Genomic DNA, 15374 nt, shown 5'->3' on the forward strand with positions numbered 1-15374 from the left:
CATGGGGGTGAACTCCTACTACTGAAACTGATCTGGCTGGGTATCTTCCTTATGTGAATAAAGCCTTGGTCTGTCTACTGCCTGTCTGAGCCTTGTCTCTTTTGGTGACCTTGACCCACGTGGTGGGTTGACACCCTGACACTGCTTCTCCTAGAAAAGCAGGACTCCTCTGCAGGTGGTAACAAATTTTTCTTCCTTGACAGTTGTCATCAAGGAAATCTGTCTGCACAGGGAGGAGACTTGGGTATAAGAATAGGAGCCAAGAAGAGATTTTATTTTAATTTATTTTTGTTTGTTTAATGTTTTTTTGAGACAGGGTTTCTCTGGGTAGATTTGGCTGTCCTGGAACTCACTCTGTAGACCAGGGTGGCCTCAAACTTAGGGATCCTCCTGCCTCTGCCTCATGAGTGCTGAGATTAAAGGCATGCACTGCCACCACCACCTGGCCCAAGGAGAGATTTTAAAATCAAGTTTCTAGAATACTGTCAGACACAGAGTAGTAGAATGACTGAATGGAGGCATTGGAGTGGCATGCCAAGCACAGAGCAAGCCCATCCAGAAAGTTAGGAAGATAGGAACCACTGCTGAGTCTGGGTTATACACTTTCAAGAGTCACAGCCAGAAGCTATGCACTATTACTAGAATAAAATAGATAAGGTATGATTTGTTGCTGGTATATGATAAACCCTTCTTCATATGGGAACCAGAGAGATGATTCAGTGGTTAAGGGTGCTTAATGCTAAGCCTGATACCAGAAATCTATGTAAAGGTGGAAGTTGTCTCATGACTTACACGTGTGTGTGGTTGCACACAAGTGCCAATGTAATACACAAACACAATCATACCACACACACACAGACAGACAGACATGCACACACACATACAGTAAGTGTAAAAATTAAGAACTCACATTTAGAAATGAAACGGTCCCCACAATCAGGAAGAAAATGGTCTTCATGATTAACTAGGTCTAAGGCTACCTAGCAGATACTACCTAGCAGCCAGACAGTGTCTGCTTTCCTTTAGGACACTTCTGTCTTAGTTTTATATTGTCGTGACAGAAGACCACAATTTAAACAAGTGTTTAATTTGGGACAGTTCCAGAGCATTAGAGTCCATGACCGTAAGCATTGAAGAAAGTAGGTGAGGTAGGCATGGCCCTGGAACAGGAGAAGAGAGCTTACATCCAATCCACAAGCAGGATGCAGAAAGAGTGAGCTAAATGGAAATGCTGTGGGTCTGAAGCCTCAAAGCCCACACCCCAAGTGACATACACTCACATGTAAGTCATTAGACAACTTCTACCTTTGCAGAAGGACAAAGGAAGGTCGAGAGCATGGCCTTGTGCAAAGCCAGGCTCTTCCCTTCTACCTAACAGAGCTGCTGCCGCTCTACACTCAGAGTTCATCTTAGAATCTTCTGAGGCGTGTATAAGAATGTGAAATGCATATTTAATTGATTGAGAGGGATGTTATAGTTTGTTAAGTTAAAAAAAAAAAAGTCTTCCAGGTGATTCTACTTGACATTTCGGGTTGAGAATCTGGAAAGGTAGGCCAATTCCATCTTTTATGAAGATTGTTTATATAGCACTGTATATGTGTGTGTGCGCACATACATGTAAGGATGGTGTATGTGTGTGAAGACAAAAGGTTGCTATTGAGTCTCTTCCATGATTGCTTTCCACTTTATGTTTTGAAGTAGTGAACAGAGATTACTGTTGAGTCCAAAATCAACACACAGAGAGCACTGCTCATATATGCAATTGGCAAGAGTGTTTTATTTCTCGAAAACCTGCTTGCGGGGATCAAACCACTTTACAAAATGGTGACCCTAGACAAAGGCTCAGAGGCCTTTTTTTTAAATAGGAAACTAGGGAAACTATAGCAAGGGTTAGGTAATCTAAGACCTCATTGGTGGGTGACAGGGAAGTTACAAGGGTCAGTTCCTCATTGGCTTGCATCCTGGTAGTTGGTCGGTTGCATTCCTGTGCCATGAATGTTTAACTACAGGCTGAAGTAAGGCTGCCCAGCACAGATGCCCCATCCTGAGAGAAGATATTTTCCCATTCTTGTGGTTATTTCCAGGCTGTTCCTTGGGTAGGGGATTTTATGGTCTTCCTCCTGGAATTGGTGGCTGTGGCCTAATTCTGGTACTAATGACTTTTTTTTTAAAGTTAGGCCTGGTCCTAAAATGGATACAAAATGGAGTTTATGTCATCCTCTCACTCACTAACTGGAAAGAATGGCTGGCCAGTGGACTTCAGAGGACTTCTGTTGCAGATTGACCTTTCATCAAACAGTCTCACATAGAGCTGGCTATCTTGTTTGTTGTGGTTCAGGAATAAGCTGCACACTGACCACTCAAACACCAGACTCAGATAGATAGAAGTTCCTTGAGTGCTTAGCAAAGTCTGACTGGTCAGGGATACAGTCTTGATTCAGGACCCAAGACTGTGACCCTGAGCCATTCTCAAGGTGAGTTTTTAAAGGAAAAAGACCATAACCAAGCAGAAAGAATCATTTTATTACAGGTACATTGTGCTTAGTGGCTAGACAAAACATTTTAACTAACTTTTAAGCTGGGATTAGCTAGGATGGGAACTTGGGGAATTTCCAGTTCTCCACCATTCAGGGAGAAAGAAACATAGCAGGGCATTATGGTTTTGTTTAAGTAGAACATACATTTATCATTAATTCAAACAGAATATTTAACAAGTATTGAACTGTAAGTAAAAGGCTATTTTTATGTCAAGTAGGCAGAGTCTGAGAATTTGAACTCAGTTTAACCTTATGATCAAAATGGAGACTAAAGACAAAAATGGCTTCAGTTATGCTAAAGATGGAAGCAGGTGACAACAGGGGAGCTACATTTATGCTAAAAACTAAAATAGGTCTCAACAGAGAGGCTACACTTAGGCAAAAAGTTAAAGCAGACCTCAACATTGTTTTGTTGTTGTTGTTTGCTTGTTGGCTTCATTTTTGTGGAATTGTAATCATCAATAGAGAATGTACAAATTTTAGTATATTTTACAAATATAAATACAAATACAAATTTTATCCTATATTGTATGTCTAATATCAACTTATAAATGAGTATATACTATGTACGTCTTTGTGTTTCTGGGATACCTCACTCAGAATGATCTTTTCTAGTTCCCACCATTTGCCTACAAATTTCATGATTTCCTTGTTTTTAATTGCTGAGTAGTATTCCATTGTGCAAATGTACCACAATTTCTATATCCATTCCTAAGTTGAGGGACATCTGGATTGTTTCCAAGTTCTGGCTATTATGAATAAAGCTGCTATGAACATAGTTGAGCAAATGTCATTGTATACTTGAGCATATTTTGGATATATGCCTAGGAGTGGTATAGTTGGATCTTGAGGTAGCACTTTTCCTAATTGTCTGAGAAAGTGCCAGATTGATTTCCAAAGTGGTTGTACAAGTTTACATTCCCACCAGCAATGGAGGAGGGTTCCCCTTTCTTCGCATCCTCTCTAGCATGTGTTGTCACTTGAGTTTTTGATCTTAGCCATTCTGATGGACGTGAGGTGAAATCTCAGGGTCATTTTGATTTGCATTTCCCTGATGACTAAGAAAGTGAAAGACTACTCAGCAGGATTTCATCAGATGCTTAGACTCATAGCTAAACTTTGGATAGAGTGCAGGGAATCTTATGAAAGAAGTAGTTGATGAAAGACCTGGAGGGGACAGGAGTTTCACAGGAGAGCAACAGCACCAAAAACAAACAAACAAACAAAAAAACAAAAAACTGGTCACAGGGGTCTTTTCTGAGACTGATACTCCAAGCGAGGACCATGCATGGAGATAACCTAGAACTCCTGCACAGATATAGCCCATGGCAGCTCAGTGTCCAAATGTGTTCCCTAGTAAGTGGAACAGGGGCTGTCTCCGACATGAACTCAGTGGCTGGCTCTTTGATTACCTCCTCCTGGGGGGGAAGCATAGGAGGAGAAAAGGGAGAAAAGGCAGGATTGGGAGAGGATGAGGGAGGGGGCTACAGTTGTGATATAAAGTGAGTAAATTGTAATATAAATAAATAAGAGAGTGACTATGACTATACAATTTGGTATGCCCCATAAACAGTAATTTCAGCAACAGGAAAGAGCTAATATAAACATCGCCATCATTCTGTGTGTTTATCTCCACAGACCTGTCAGTCCAGGGTCTTTCTTATAACCTTCCTTTAAGAGAGGTGAGTGATAGTCCACACTCTACTCATATTGTCAATGGAGTGAAATGTATCAGGAGAAGGGAAAAAGGGAAGAAAGCCTAAGGGAACAGGAACAAAGGGTGGTCCACAAAGCGAAAGTGTCCACAGCAAGGGCCATTCTCATGACGTCATGAGTCAAAGGGAGGAAGAGACTTGGGAGGCGACATCAATGGGTCAAGCATTTCCACACTCCTGTATGTAGTTCACTTTCTCTTTGTGTGTCACCAATGCCCTATATAGTGGATACCCTGGTATTATCATTCATAGTTTGTCCATGAGGAAGTCACGAGTCAGAGAGCTTATATCACCTTCTTAAGCTGCGTGTGAACAGCTTTGCTCTCTGCATGACACTGTATTCATTTTTATTGGTTTTTTTTTTTTTTTCATGAATGAGTTCACCAAATCTTCCAAGTGCTTCAGTTTTTTGACAGCTCCTTTGAGCAAGAAATCCCTCTTAAGGGGCAAATGCCCTACCTGGAAACACATACCTGATAAGTAAACATGATATTAAAAGTGAGACAGGACCATCTCTGGGCTCTTAATTCTTTGTTTGTTTGCATGCTGAACAGGGCTGAACTTGTCTCTACAAGACTCAAAGGTGCTGGCCTTTCTGGCGGTACCCTGCCGAAAAGAAAAGTTGCAGCACACAGAGAGGGGAGTCAGTCAGGGAAAGGTTTAGAGGGAAACAGGAAAGACTAGACCCCAGGGGAGTCAGGTTGGGATTCGTGAGTGTTATCTTCCTGAGGTGACTTATGCAAGTTCCACACCTGGCTAGGAGCAGGAGGAGGTGGTGAGAAAAGTCACACTGCTGTGCTTGAAGACTTGAGGATAGAAGAAACTATTATTTGCATGAGAACACAAATAGGAAAATGACACCATATAAATAGAGTCAATTAAAGATGTATATGTGTGAAGCAACTATTAAAGCTGGTTTAAGACCCAGGGGCAGATTAAGAACCTAGAGGGGATGAGCATGATCTGAGAATAGAGGGGATTGTGGGAAAGAAGGTGTGGGCAGGAGAAATGTTTTGATGACCCTGGGTGAGGAGCACAGGGTGGAAGTTTACTTTGCTAGAATGGGTACAGATGTTCTTTAAGCAAGCTATGGCAATGGAGTCAGAGAAAAAAAAAAGGTAAGCTGGCATCATTAGAATTTCCAGAGCTGTGGAGTGGAGGTCTCCAGGCTTAGACAACAGCTAGGAGATTGAGAATTCGCACAGGTTTGGCAAACCACGGCCCTCAGTCAGCAGCTAATCTGAGGATTACACCTAAAGTGTTGTCCTTGGATCAGCACTGTAAACACACACACACACACACAGACACACACCAGTTAGAAACCTGTTGAAAGGGCAGACTTTCAACATCACTGTCCCCTACCTGCCTCCATAGTTAGGATTGTACATATATTTCCGTTATCTAGGGACTGGTATAGAGTGCTTAGGAATGTGCATGCCTCTTACGGAGAGTGCCCAAGAGTGATTCTAAAGAGCTGGACATTTGTGCATCTGTTTATAGCATTGCTCAGTACTGCTAAAGTCCTTGGCTTCGCAGGTGCTGGAAGTGAAGTGCCCACACATGAAATGGTAAGATGCTTAGCATCCTGCAGTTCTAATAAGAGTAATTTAACGTTTTCGTTTTTGCGGGGTGGGATTTTGTTTGTGTTTAGCCAACCTAGCCTCATGGCTTCAGTTCTACTACGAAACACCAAATTCTTTCTTGCAAAGGTCAGAGAACAGAGACTCACGAGAAGAGCTGTTTGGGAAATGAAGAAGGGACCTGACGCAGAGCCGGAGACCAAGAGCTGCTCGGGGTTCTAGACACGAGCACTGGTTGTTGCACACTGTAAGCTGGTGATGGCTAGAGACTGTTCATGGAAAACATGCTCATATCACCAAGACAGTAAACCCCACCAACAGCAAACACCGGTAAACAAGGTGTCCTCAGACAGCTCAGTTAAGCAGCTGGGGCCAAGGACTGAGGAAGGCCGGCGGTAGGATCCAGCAGTCATGTGGGCACTGTGTTTATTATTGTGGTTGTTGTCTCTGTACCCAAGGCAGCCTTCCCTGTGTCTTAGATTTACCACTCTTCTCCTTTTCTCTGTGTATGGGCACATGTACTCATCTATAGATGTGTGTGTGTGGACGTATGTGCACATGCGTATGTGTATGTGGTCATTCATGGGTGTGTACACATGGATGTGTCTGGTTGTGCGCATATGTGTTCATTCATTCCTAGGTATGTGTGCATACATGAACATGTGTGCACATGCATGTAAAGGTCAGCAGCTGCCAGTGGGGCTCCTCACCAGTCTCTCTCCACCTCATTTTTAGAAATTTAATCTTATTTGTTTTTTGTGTGCGTATGGTTGTTTTGCTTATGTGTGTATACCGTGTGTGTGTGTGTGTGTGTGTGTGTGTGTGTGTATGTGTGTGTGTGTGTGTATGTGCAGTACCCATGGAGGCTAGGAGAACCCGTCAGATCCCCTGGAGCTGGAGCTATAGATAGTTATGAATAGCTGTGTGGGAGCTGGGAGTTGAACCTGAGTCCTCTGGAGGCCCCACCAGTGCCTGTCACAGCGGAGCCATCACTGCAGCCCCTCCGCTGTATCTTTAGAGATGAGATCTTTAGAACCTGGAGTTCACCAATTTGGCCAGACTGGCTGACCAGCAAGCTCCAGGAATCTCTTGTCTGTCCCTTCTTACCTCTGGGATTACCGGAGTGTGCCGCAGGGCCTGGGTTTTTGTGTGGGTGCAAGCGAGTGAACTCAGTGCTACTTTGGCAGCAAGCACTGAACCCACTGAGCTGTCTCTTCAGGCCACAGCTACAGTTCTAACATTGTTAGTAATTCTAATTTAAAAATACATTGTCAAGGGACTGGAGAGGTACCTCAACAGTGGAGAACACTTGTTCTTTTGAAAGACCAGAGTTCAGTTCCCAGTACCCATGTGGGGCAGCCTCCACTGCCATCTTGTGACTTCAGCAGGTCTCCCCCCACCCCCCCCCACAAATAACAAAATAAATCTTAACATACATTTCCAATAAAGAAGCTACTGAAATGACTGGAGAATTAGAAACTCTCCTGCCTCTTTCTCTGTCTCCCCTTCCCTCCCTTCTGCTGGGCTCTTCCTGGAAGGCTGCATCATGCATTTAGTAAGCCACGTGTCTATCATTTTCTGCTTCCATCACACCACCCTCCTTAGTTTTCTATGAAAACATTAGCAGCTCTGGGGGCCAGAGCAATGGCTCAGAGGTTAAGAGCACTGGCTGCTCTTCCAGAGGTCCTGAGTTCAGTTCCCAGCAACCGCATGGTGGCTCACAACCATCTATAATGTGATCTGGTGCCCTCTTCTGGCGAGCACTTGTATATGCAGGCAGAACATTGAGTGCATAATAAATAAATCTTAGAAAGAAATAAAGAGAGAAAGAAATCATCAGCATTGTGGCTTTGCTTTTCCTGCAATTCTTATTTGGGATGCTGTGTCCTTTTTCTCCCCCCTTGTTAACTCCACCCAGACCAAGTATCTGACCTTAGTATCAAGGTCAGATACTACGCGCTCCAGGAAGCCTTACCGGATCTCTTCAGTTTGTCATACTCTCTTTTTCTGTTTTATGCAGTCTTGGGGCAATTGTGTCTTGTGCTTATTCACTGCAGAATTCTTGTCATAGAAATTTATGATAGTCAGCAGTTGCCAGCAAAAGGGAATTTGGAATACATATATACATATTATATATACATATAATACATATACATATATATTACAGTTTTCTGCTTTACTCCTCTTCCTGGGGAACTTTCAAGTCCCCCAATGGTTAACTACTCTTCATTGCCAAATAGCAACTCTGCTGTGTTTGTTCTCTAAAACAAAGCACTGGAACAATAGTAATGGCACATTACTATTACTATCTCTTTGGCCAGCCCATGCCAGCCAAAGAGATCAACTGACTTCGATCAAATACTGTTTTTAGATTGCCAAACTCCATAACATCCAATTAAATAACCCAGGGTGTCCTGATCTCAGGCCTTCTCATTGCGAGGAGGACTTCTTGCCTCCTGGTGCCTTCTGCAGTGTTGAAACTGTATCATATCACACATGGACACAGCCAGATCTCCAGAGGCACTGCTAATTATAAACCTGGTGTTTCTTTCCTGCCATCGTGCCATCTGATTTTCTTTTCATTTTTTTTTCTTCTTTTTGAAATTGGAGACATCAGCTTGGAGAACTTGCTGACACTGTAATGAGAAGACCTTTGGCTGCTTTTTATTTCTGTTCCATTCTATTCCCTAAAACAAAAGTCTCAGAGACTCATCCTGAAGGTGATACTCACATCCTAGATCCTGCTAGAGAAAAAAACCCATAAATCATCAAAAGATAGGAGGGTGTTTCTAACAATTAACGAAGGGCAGAGGGACAGGTCCACCCTAAACTCTGATGCCCTTGTGGTTTTCACTTGTTTTTTTCCCCCCTCCCCAGAGTTAAAATGTTCCCCACTGTATTATCACAGTGTGACACAGTCACCTGAAGCTGGTAGCAGAACCTATATCACCTCTCTTCTTTCCCTCGTATACTCCCCCCAACAATTTTCTTTCTCAGTGTAAAATGAACAGAACCTGAAGATGCTTCATCTTAGAATGGGGATTATTTTCTCAGTTCAGCGCTCACATTTCCAGTCCTTTGATTGACTATCAAGGTTACCAATGTTGTAAACCCAAAATAAATAGCAAAGGCAATAGGATTGTTTATGTTTTTCTCATCCAAACACTCTTATTAATCAAAACACACATTAGGCTTTTCTTTCAAATGTGATAAAATAAAATTATTGGAAAACACTTTCTTCAAATTTAATCAGCAATAAAAAAAATTTCAAGGGAATGAAGAGATAGCTCAGGGATTAAGATCACTGGCTGCTCTTCCAGAGGCCCTTGATTCTACTTCCAGCACCCATATGGTTGCTCACAAACACCTGTGTAGCGCTCATTTTTATACTCTATTTTATTGGGGGTTCCTTAAATCCTCTCCCTTCCAACTCCCAACCCTATGTAGGAGAGATACAGTGAGAAGGGGGGATGGTGGGCAAACCCCTTTACTTTTTCTAGCTGTTTTGGGTCGATGGGTTCTTCTTTTTTTTTTTAACATTTTTTATTTTTATATTAATTACAGTTTATTTACTTTGTATCCCAGCTGTAATGCTGTCCCTCATTCCTTCCCAATTCCACCCTCCCTCCCTCATCTCCAAGTCCACTGCTAAGGTAGGTCCTCCTCTCCTTCCATCTGACTCTAGCCTATCAGGACAACTTTCAACAGGACTGCCTGAACTATTTTCATCTGTGGCCTAATAAGGCTGCTCCCCACTCAGGGGGGAGGTGATTAAAGAGCCAGCCACTAAGTTCATGTCAGAGACAGTCCTTGTTCCCCTTACTAGGGATCCCATTTGGAATCTGGGCTGCTATGGGCTATATCTGTGCAAGGGTTCTAGGTTATCTCCATGGTCTTCAGTTGGAGCATCAGTCTCAGAAAAAACCCCTGTGCCCAGATTTCTTGGTTCTGTTGCTTTCCTTGTGGAGGTCCTATTCCCTCCAGGTCTTTCTATCTCCACCTTCTGTCTTAAGATTCTCTGCACTCTTCCCAAAGTTTGGCTATGAGCCTCAGCATCTGCTTTGATACCCTGCTGGGTAGAGTCTTTCAGAAGCCCTCTATGGTAGGTTTTCTGTCCTGTTTCCTGTTTTCTCCTTCTTCCAATGTCCACCCTGTTTGTCTTTCTGAATGAGGATTTATCAACTTACCTAGGGTCCTCCTTCTTGCTCAGCTTCTTTAGGTGTACAGATTTCAGTATGTTTATCCTATATTATAGGTCTAATATCCACTTATAAGTGAGTACATACCATGTGTCTTTCTGCTTCTGAGATGATATTTTCTAGTTCCCACCATTTGCCTGTAAATTTCATGATTTCCTTGTTTTTAATTGATGAGTAGTATTTCATTGTGTAGATGTACCACAATTTCTATATCCATTCCTCAATTGAGGAACATCTAGGTTGTTTCCAGGCTCTGGCTATTACAAATAAAGCTGCTATGAACATGGCTGATCAAATTTTCTTGTTTTAAAATTGTATTACATGATTTGTTGCTGTTTAACTTCTTGAGTTCTTTATATAATTTGGATATTAGCCCTCTGAAGATCCTTTCCCAGTCTATAGGCTGTCATTTTGTTCTGACGACAGTGTACTTTGCTTTACAGAAGCTTTTCAGTTTCATAAGGTCCCATTTATTGACTGTTGATCTTAGAGCCTGTGCTATTGATGTTCTGTTCAGGAAGTTGTCTCCTGTGCCAGTGAGTTCTCAGCCCTTCCCCACTTTTTCTTCTAACAGATTTAGTGTGTCTGGTTTTATGTTGATGTCTTGATCCACTTGGACTTTAGGTTTGTGCAGGGTGATAAATATGGATCTATTTGCAGTTTTCTACATGTAGACATCCAGTTAGACCAGCACCATTTGTTAAAGATGCTGTCTTTTTTCCATTGTATGGTTTTGGCTTCTTTGTAAAAAAATCAGGTGTCTGTAAGTGTATGTGTTTATTTCTGGGTTTTCTATTTGATTTCATTGTTCCACCATTCTGTTTCTATGTCAGTATCATGAAGTTTTTATTACTATTGCTCTGTAGTACAGGTTGAGATCAAGGGTGGAGATACCTCCAGACAATCTGTTGTTGTACAGGATTGTTTTAGCAATTCTGGGTTTTTTTGTTCTTCCATATGAAATTGAGAATTGTTCTTTCAAGTTATGTAAATAATTGTATTGGTATTTTGATAGGAATTTCATTGAATCTGTAGAATGCTTTTGGCAGGATGGCCATTTTTACTATGCTAATCCTAGTGATCCATGAGCACGGGAAATCTTCCCATCTCCTGATATCTTCTTCCATTTCTTTCTTCAGAGACTTAAAGTTTTTTTCAAAGAGGTCTTTTACTTGCTTGGTTAGGCTATTGTAAATGGTGTAGTTTCCCTAATTTCTTTCTGAGCCCTTTTTTCTTTGGTATACAGGAGATTTTTACTAATTTTTTATCCAGCCACTTTGTTCAAGGTGTTTATCAGCTGAAGGAGTTCTCTGGTTGGATTTCGGGGGTCATTCATGTATACTATCATATCATCTGCAAATAGTGATACTTTGACTTCTTTCTTTCTGATTTGTATCCCCTTGATCTCTTTTAGTTGTCTTATTGCTTAGGGCTGTGTCAATTCTACATCAACAGCAAAAGCAGCAAGCAGTCTTCTCCAAACCACGGCGCTGCGTTGAAACCTTTCTCTCCATCTGTCTCCAAGCCGCCACGTCCTCTGTCCCTGGTCTCTCCAAACTGCCACTCACCACATGCCACCACTGCACACCATACTTTCTCTTTCTGGGCTCTCACATTTATGCCCTCAGAACCCTAGACCATGCCCCTCTCTGTGCTGCACGAGGCAGGCTGTTAACTGCTGGCAATGGCCACACCTTCCATGAGACAGTTATCAGCTTTGGACAAACTGAAGACCAAACTAAAATCCCACACTTGGGATTAAAACAAAAACATATTTACATAACATAACTGACTTTTTAAAGAAACCAAAACTTTCATTACAAATCTGTAACTCCAGTTCCAGGGGATGCAATACCTTCTTCTGTCCTCCGAAGGCACCAGGCATGTGTGTGGTTTACAGACATACATGCAGACATAGCACCCATACACATAAAATAGAGACACTAAAAGGAAAGAGAAATATGGTTTGACAGGGGAAATTAGAGATGGTATTTGGGGCAGAGGTCTGGATGTAGGATGCAGGAAAGGAAAGGAAAAGGAGAAAGGAGGTGCTGATAAAATCTTTGGCCGTTTTACTGGGTCCATTTTAACAGCCCACTGTTATTCAAGTTTGAATTTTCCTATCTCTGTTGAAACTGAGTAGCTTTTCGTGTTTCTTGGCTGTGTAGACCAATCTCCAACAGAGAACCTTCTATTTGGGAGTAAACAGATAATAGGATTGCAACCCAGGAGACATGTGAACAGGCTGGGATGGCCTCTGGTATGTCCGGAGAATAAAGGAAATCTGGGGGATTTAATTAGGACAGACACATCAATGCAGGTTATTTTAAAAGCAGGTTCACTGGCACTTGGGACAGCCGTGGGAGACTGACAAAGTAGTTGGAAAGTTTTGGCGATCACTGTGAAAGTTAATCTTGAGTCGGAGTTGGCAGTTCTATCTCTGTTTGTTAAGTAAAAATAGGATTTTCCCCCCATGCAGTAGTGGGGTAAAACCATGGGCTTGGATGCATTCCAGGCAAGAGCTATGTCCCCAGGTCAGCTAGACACTCTCAAAGAAAAGAGATGATTTCAGCTAGTTCTGTAAGGCACCTCCCGAAACAGGCATCCAGAAACATCCCCAGGAAACCCTTGCCTCTGTTTTAGAGGGGGATGAAACAGAAAAGTCTCCCCTTTTTCACAGCCGCGTGGGCAGAATCTAGTGGTATGCCTCTTTGAATCCTTTTGTCTGTAGTCTTCTGAGCTTGTCTGTTTTTCTCATGGATTGGTAGGAATTCCCTTTCATCAATACTCGAGTTCTTTGCTGGATAGCACTGCAAACTATTTTCTCCCCACAACATCACTCACCTTTTTGGTCTCCTGGTAGACTCTCGGAGCAAATGTGCCATTGTAAAGTTTATCATTTTCATTTGAGCCTGGAAGGTATTGTCTATTAAATAAATATATTGTTTAAACAATATATTGTTCTGTGTCACATTCTAGGAATTTTGTAACTTGGTCATTATCTACAATTCACTTAGAATTGATTTATGTAGATATAGTTAACTTTATTTCCCAAAAATATTTATCTGATTGACTCAGAACCATTCATTTAAAAGCCTACCATTTCCTCAGTGTTTTTAAATGGCATGTGTTTCAGATTAAATATGTTTGCATATACACACACATACATGTATGCATATACACACACACACACATATATACATATATAGTGTTGTCTAGATTCTCCATTTGTCTAAGATGGCATCAATATACCTTCTTCATTTCATAGCTTAATAATAAATCCTAATATCCTGTAATTTAACTGTGTTATTATTTAAAGCTATCTTTACTTTCTTTGGTCCTTTGTGGTTCTATGAAGCTTTAGAATCAGCATTCATGCACACACACACACACACACACACACACACACACACAGACTTGATAACTTGACATAAGAATCCATGTCTCCTGGCTTCTTCTTGTTTCTAGCTGCAGTGATGAATACCTTTCCTTTTCTCTGTGATTTCCTGCTTTATTGCAGCTCATAAGCCAAATAATCATAAAAGGGAAGGAAGCCTCGGAAACGGTAGCCCTGGACAACGTTTATGCATTAAACTCATTAACTCACTTTCCTGCTCAGCCAAAGCTTGCTACTTCTTGTTACCGCCTTCACTTTGGCTTTCATTTTTGCTTCCTTTTCTGCTTGATACTGACATGACCTTTCCTTTGGCTCCTTTAAGACATTTTTCTCACTTTCAGTTTCTTCAGACAATGTGCTTCATCTGGTTTTCTGTGCATTTATGCAGTTTAAGTTGGTAGAATTTTGACCATCAGATTGGGTATCTTTCTCGATTTGGAGATAGTTATTGATCATTGTTTTATTTAAAGCTTGCTTTTTGTCACATTGCCTTCTGCTAATAACAGGTCTGGGATTCCAAGAAAATGACCACACAATCATTGTATTTTGTGAAGTTTCTTTACATGAATCTTTGTTCTGTCAATAAAATCTATGTTAGAGAGTTGCAGTTCATTAGCTTTTAATTGAAAAAAAATACAACAATGAAATCAAATATGTAATTTAATTTTTCTATAAAATGAAAAACTTTACTTACTTTATTTGTCATATTACATTCTTGAGGCTACATAGGTCATGATGATATACATTTTAAGCCAGAAAACCTGTCCGTTATTTTATTCATATGCTTACAATAATGTAAATAGTAGATTCTTTTTTCTCAAATCATAATAATTTTGGTTGATGTGCTCAACATAATTTATGACAGGTTCATTAAAAGATAACAAGAGGACCACTACATCAGCCTGAGAAGGAAGAGAAGAACAATAACAAAATATGTTTGTTAAGGTAAAAACAGAGGTAGAGTTAAAGGGAATGTTAAGATCAATATAAGGTCGGGAACGCTGAGAGTGGGGAAAAAAGGGGCCTGCAGCTGGGTGTGAGATAGCTGAGCTGTCCAGACAGGGGCAAGAATATTGAGGACAACTTCTGTATTGGCTGACCAGAATGTTCCCCAGAGTCTTCTTGTGGAACACACACAAAATATTGCTGCCCTTTGAAACCTATAGCTTTCTATGCCTGCCCCAGCTCTGAAAAATGACATGGAGACCTATTATATTTATTAAAAGCTTCTGGCACTATGGCTGGGTAGATTCTGAGCTAGTCTAACCTGACTGTGCTGGCCTGGCTTATTTTACCTGGCATCTTTTTTTTTTTTTTAATTCAGATTTTATTTTGAATGATGTTAATTAGAGCATTTGAAGTGTAGGAACTAATTCTACACAAAATGGAAGACTCTATAATGTACCCATTAAACTGCTAAAAAAAAAATAGAGTGGTGAGGCTATAACAGAAATCAGTTTAGGTCTCTAGTGTTGTTGGGGTGTGACAATCTTGCCCCGGCTCTTCCTTTTTCATCCATGTCCTCAGGGCAACTCCTGTCTCTCTACCTGAGACTCTCCCCATCTCTCTGTCTCTGTGTGTGTCTCTCTCTCTGGGACCGGAAGTCCTGCCTTATTCTCTCCTGCCTACCTATAGGCTGTTCAGCTGTTTGACCAATCAGAAGGTGAGGGAGAACAAGGTTTATGACATGCCAAGGCAGGAGATGCTAACAGTATCAAAGTCTGAACTGCAACCAGGTCTCTGGGTACAGAATCAGCATTTGAATACACAGTGCATAAAAACATCCTCCAACAGGTCCTTTTATGTACCCTTTCCCTTCTAATGCAGTTGATTATACAGATTGGAACATTTTAAAATATAATATTTCATTAGTTCTTTGAGAGTTTTATAGGTGAATTCAATGCATTTTAGTAATATTCACTCCCTTAATTCCTCCCAGATATCAC

Source organism: Meriones unguiculatus, chromosome 18, assembly GCF_030254825.1.
Source record: "Meriones unguiculatus strain TT.TT164.6M chromosome 18, Bangor_MerUng_6.1, whole genome shotgun sequence".
Lineage (NCBI taxonomy): Eukaryota > Metazoa > Chordata > Mammalia > Rodentia > Muridae > Meriones > Meriones unguiculatus.